The 5,343-nt window shown below is 63.5% G+C and overlaps 1 long non-coding RNA gene across 1 annotated transcript; it reads left to right on the forward strand.

The window, feature by feature from the left end:
- The first annotated feature begins 1,280 nt into the window (after positions 1-1,280).
- LOC145529065 (uncharacterized) lies at positions 1,281-2,459 on the forward strand. The gene is made up of 2 exons (XR_014070895.1): positions 1,281-1,399; positions 1,938-2,459. It is a non-coding gene; the product is annotated as an uncharacterized LOC145529065 (long non-coding RNA).
- The last annotated feature ends 2,884 nt before the right edge of the window (positions 2,460-5,343 follow it).

Raw genomic sequence — 5,343 nt, forward strand, 5'->3', positions numbered from 1 at the left:
GGTGCCTTGCTGGGGCCAGCAGCTGGGGGGGAGTCTCAGCCTGGCGGGGGTGGGGGGGTCCAGCTGTCTGTCTGGGTCCCCAGAACCGGCAGGCGGGGGGGAGGGGCTCTGAATCCATTATCTCCCCGGATCCCATGACGCCTGGCATGTGAACCTGTGCACTCATCTCTGCGTGTGTGTGTGTGTGTGTGTATGTGTGCATGCGTGTGCACATATGTGAGCTGGGGTGAGGGGCTTGCAGGCCTTTGCCCAAAACCACCCAGCCGCCAGGGGCAGTGGGGCTAGAGAAACCCCCACACTTCGGCCAACTGTCCACAGTGAGGGCGGGCCCCCCTCCAGAAGGCACTGGGCACCTCCTCGGGCAGAGATGGGGGCGGGGGGGCTCAGCCCAGGGAGGGGTCAGCAGAGACAAGGCAGCAGAGAAGAGGGACAAAAGCTGAGAAAGGGCGGGGACAACGCCGGTCCTGTGGATGCAGAGCTGGCGCCTTCGGGCCCATGAGGACCGCCCAGTTCAGGCAGAGCCCAGACACCACTGAGCGGGAGAAGGCAGGCTGGGCAGGGTCCTGGACACCTATCTCTGGGGGCCGCGGGGGGACACGGGGGTCTCGGCAGCCCAGGTGCAGGCAGATCTGTGAGGGTGAGGGCTGGGCCAGGAGCTCACCAGGAGCTCAGGGACTGTCGGCGGGGCGGGGCTACCAGCCCCCTCCCCCAGGCACCAGCTGGCAGCCTGCCTGGCCCAGAGCTCCTTAGCATTCTCTCCACAGAGGGAGGAAGCGGAGCCGGAAGGGAGCCAACACCGCCCCTTGTCTTGTCCCAGACAAAAGCCGCTGCGCTGGACGCTGGGGCCGGCCACCAGGGGTCTGGGGCCCTGCCAGGCGTGGCCGCTGGCAGAGTCGGCCCTGGCCAGGTGGGGTGCCAAGCCTCCGGGCTGGGGACGGGTGGGGCAGACGACCAGGTCCTACTGAGGCCTCTAGGCTCTGCGCATAACCCGGTGAGAGCCCTGTGCTTGAACCTGGAAGGCTCATCCAGGAAGCCTGGTCTGTGGAGCAGAGGCCCAGTGGAGGCAGCCGGCTGGGAGGCTGGGGCAGCCTGAGCCGCAGGAGCCCGCGCCCACCACCCTCCCACTGGGAGGCCAGGCAGCCAAGGGCCTCAGTGTTCTGGGGGACAGGGGAGCGGGGGCTGGGCAGCCTGGGTCCCCTTTCCTCTCGCCCAGGAAGGTCTCCAGCCCGTTGCCCGGGGCCCGGAATGTCCATTGTGCCCGTAGCTTAGCAACAGGCCTCAGAGGGCCCTGCGCCCCTGCCCCACGGCCGGCCACCCGCATTCCTAGGCAGGGCCCTTGCCCTCGCGGGCCCAGGCCTTGCTCACCGAGCGTGTCCAGCGGCCCCGAGCCTTCCTATCGGTGCGTGTGGCAGCCTGGGTCCTGGGCAGCCATTGGCCCGCTGCTGGCCCTGTGGGTGGCCGTAGATGCCTCATCCCCTGGTTCACACCCTCCCCCCGTCCCCCCATCCCCCCAGATTCACCTTCTCAGCGAATGCAGTGACAGGGACAGAAGGCAGCCCAGTGGCGTCCGGGGCCGGCATGGAGGAGACAGGCTAGGGAGGGGCGGGGGGCCCCGGGGGTGCGTGTGTGGGTCCAGGACTCCCCGAGCTGGTCTGTCCTTGCCTCCAGATCTCACTGCAAGAGGGTGGAGGCCTCAGCTACCTTCTGGGGGCTGCAGATGAGGTCAGGCCTTGGAGGACAGCAGGAGGCCAGGGGGCCGGGGTGGCGGGAAGGTCTGGAAGGAGGAACAGGGCGGGTGTCTGGGGTCGGACAGGCCAGGAGAGGGGCCGCCTCGGAGCGGAGCGCGGAGGCGGGCCGGGAGGGGTCCCTGCAGCCCTGCCAGTCCCGCCCTCCGAGGCAGGGGGGCAGCTCCTGAGTCCATCCTTCCCCACTGCAAGCTGGCTCCCCGGTCAGCGGCCCCTGGACCTGCGCTGGGAGGAGCAGAGTGCATGGCTATGTGTGCCCTGCCGGGGGCCAGCCCCCTGCATGTCTCCTGTGGCAAACGGGGCGAGACCCGCGGCTCCCTGCCCCAGCACTGGCGAAGCCCAGGACAAGCCACCACCCTTGCCTTAGGAGGAGTCTGGTGACCCTGGGCATTGACCTGGCTGGCCTCTTAATGGTTGCCTGGAGCATTGCTTCTTAAAAAAAACAAAAGCCGAAAACAAACGTTTTACTATGGAAAATGTCAGAGATGCAGAAGCAGAGAGAATCCCAGAGGCTGCCAGGTCTCGGGCAACCAGGATTTCAGCTCCCCCCTCCCCCACCTAGGTTATTCTGAGGCAGACTGCAGCCACCCTATCATTTCACAGTATCATTGGCACGCCTAAAAGTCGTTCCCAAACCCTCAAGACATCCACTCAGGCTTCCAATGTTCCAACTGTCTTATTTTGTAAAATAAAACATTTGGTTTGTTCAAATCAGAACCAAAAGAGGTCCCTGCTGCTCTCACTCTGGGATCTCGGGGCCTAGTGTGATGAAGCCGCTGAGAGACACTGCATCCCAGAGGGGCCTGGGGCCTGCGCACAAACATTCCAACCAAAGGAGGCAAAATTAACCTCTCGCTGACAACAGCACGGCCTCGGAAAGAGCCAGGTGGATGGTGCTGGAAGCTCCCCGAATTGTGACCATGTTGTTTAAGCCCATCAAGGTTTGGTTTAAGAAAGAAAAGAGCAGTGTGAGAGGGCCCAGGTCCTCTGATCGGCGTCACTGGGCCCTCCACCCCCCGAGCTCCAGATGCACGTGCTCAGGCGTGGGCCTGGGAATCTGCACTTCCCTGAGTTCCCAGGTGACGCGGAGGCAGCTGGTCCGGGCCCCACCCCGCTCCGTAGCACACACCTGCAGCCTACATTCAGGAAAGGTTCTGTCACCTGAAACGTGATGACTGCCTGGTGCCTTTGTAACAATTAAAGAACCAAACACAGTGGCGGGCATGCCCACAGCAGAAAGATACAGATACATGTACAGTCGTAGCGTTAGTCGCTCAGTCGTGTCCGACTCTCTGTGACCTCCTCCAGGGGATCGTATCTATATCTCTATCTGTCTCAGTCAGAGGTACTTGGGGCTTCCCCGAGGCTCAGTGGCAAAAGAATCTGCCTGCAATGCAGGAGACACAGGTTTGATCCCTGGGTTGGGGAGATCCCCTGGAGAAGTAAATGGCAACCCTCTCCAGTATTCTTGCCTGGGAAATCCCACAGACAGAAGAGCCTGTGGCTACAGTCCATGGGGTCACCAAGAGTCAAGACTGAAGCAACTGAGTGCGGGCCAGAGGGACTTCCTGAATTGCTACAAGGATGGGTTTGACATTTTAATGTGCCACTTGGTGGCAGCGTACCCAGGGGCCAACAGGAACACGGGCTCCGAGGACCTGCGAAATCACCCTCCTCAGTCCTCTCAAGGCTACTCTGGGAGGAAAAGAGGAAGACATCAGAAAAAGCTGGGTGCAAAATAAGATGAAAGAGGGTGAACTTCTCTCCACACTTGCCAGATGGACCGCAGACTTGGCCCTGAGCTTCCTAGTGGCTGAAGCAGAGGGAACAAGATTGGCTAAACTAGTGCTTCTCAAGCTTCCGTGCTGTCGGAACCACCCGGGGCATCTGTCCAAAACATACCTTGAGATTCTTACCAAGGTCTGGGATTGAAGCCAAGCTCGAGATTCTTACCAAGTCCTGTGCCCACCCCCACCAGACTGCATCCCGGGGGAAACTCGGTGTCCCTGGGGTTAGAGTGTGGGGGGGCAGGACTCAGAGCCCTGAGCAGGGCAGCAGGCGAGGTGAAGCCGCCCCCCACCCAGCGGCAGCCCCACGACCTCCAGCTCTCCAGCAGGGTCACGTCTGGACGCTTCAGCAGTTGGCAGGGCAGGTGGCCGGCAGAGATAGGACCAAAGGCCAGGCGGTGGGAGGACACTTCTGTCTCCCAGGGGTGGGGAGGGCAGTGGGGCCGGATTCGTCCTGGGGAGGACCGAAGGAGACAGGAAGCGGGAGGGCAGGCGGAGCTTCGGATCCTGCCAAAGGCGAGGCCACGCAAGCATCTCGCCTCCCCCAAGGGGCACACTGTGTCCAGACAGGGAGGGACGGGCCCACACCTGGCTGGGCAGGGGGGCCCCGCCCAGGGAGGGACCGAGGGCGGGGCCTGAGGCCCGCCTGTGCCAGGGGCGGGGGGCAGGCACACACAAAGCTTGGTGGAGTGTGGGGGCACCAGGGCCAGTCCAGGCCTCAGGGCCTGGAGAGACCTGAGCCTCCTGTGGCCTCGGAGGGGTGGGGCCGCCCGCTGCCCACGACACCTCCATCCTGCAAGGCGTCGGGTCGGGGCTGTGGGGGGCGCCGTGGAGCCTTCTCTCAGCGCCAGGCCCTGGGGCCTGGGGAGCAGCATGCCCCTGAAGTGCCCGGCCTTGGGGAGTGGGGGAGCACCGGGGCAAGCAGGAAGGAGGGAGGCGGCCGGCCAGGCGGGGACGTCAAAGGAAGCGGGGGCGGGTCAGCGGAGGCTCCCCACCCGGTCTGTCTCCATCCTCTCAGCTTCTTCTAAACACGTGCCCGCAGCCGGCCTGCCCTGCTCTTTGAAGGGCCAGCTGTCGGGGAGAAAGCTGATTATCGTCCGGGGCTGGAGGCTCTGACAGCTCCCGGGAGCGTGACCCAATTTCGCGCTATTCTCAGCCTGGTGGGAGCCAGTGCTTCCCTCCCGCCGGCGCCGCCGCTTCCCAGGCAGCCTGACTTTGAAATGCCCTCGTCCCGAGGCGGGCCGGAGACACACACGCGCACACGTGCGCACACACGGGGGGAGGGCGAGGCCCCGCGTGCTCCCGGGTCCCGGCCCTGCAGCTCCTCCCCTAAAATCACAGGGTCTCGCCTTCCACTGGGACCCGAGGTTAGGCCATGTGACCAAAGGCTTGAAAAGCGCCTGCATGACCGGGCTCGCCCTTACCGCGCCTGGGCCGCAGGCCGCCAGAGGAGCCGGCCCCAGGAGGAGGGGGAGGGGCAGTTTACATAAGCTCGGGCCCCACACGGGGAAGAGCCGGCTCTGCTCGGCCGAGTGCCGCCAAGCCACAGGCCCAGGTCCAGAGCAACTGGCTGCGGCTTTAAGCCTGAATGTTTTTTTTTTGGAGCGGGGTGGGTGGGGGGGTATTGGGGGGGTGATTATTTGTTATGCAGCATGTTTGTGGGGACAGCTAACTAATACACCTACTTCTGAAACTGTGGGGGTCAGCTGAATGCTGCCTGCCTGTTCTTGGTTTAGTTACACAACTAACTATAGGCACAGGGAGTGGATGACCCGGATTTTCCAGAAGAGTCTCAGCGTCTTCTGATACAC

Source organism: Giraffa tippelskirchi, chromosome 12 (assembly GCF_054371585.1).
Source record: "Giraffa tippelskirchi isolate mGirTip1 chromosome 12, T2T-mGirTip1v1.2.pri, whole genome shotgun sequence".
Taxonomy (NCBI): Eukaryota; Metazoa; Chordata; class Mammalia; order Artiodactyla; family Giraffidae; genus Giraffa; species Giraffa tippelskirchi.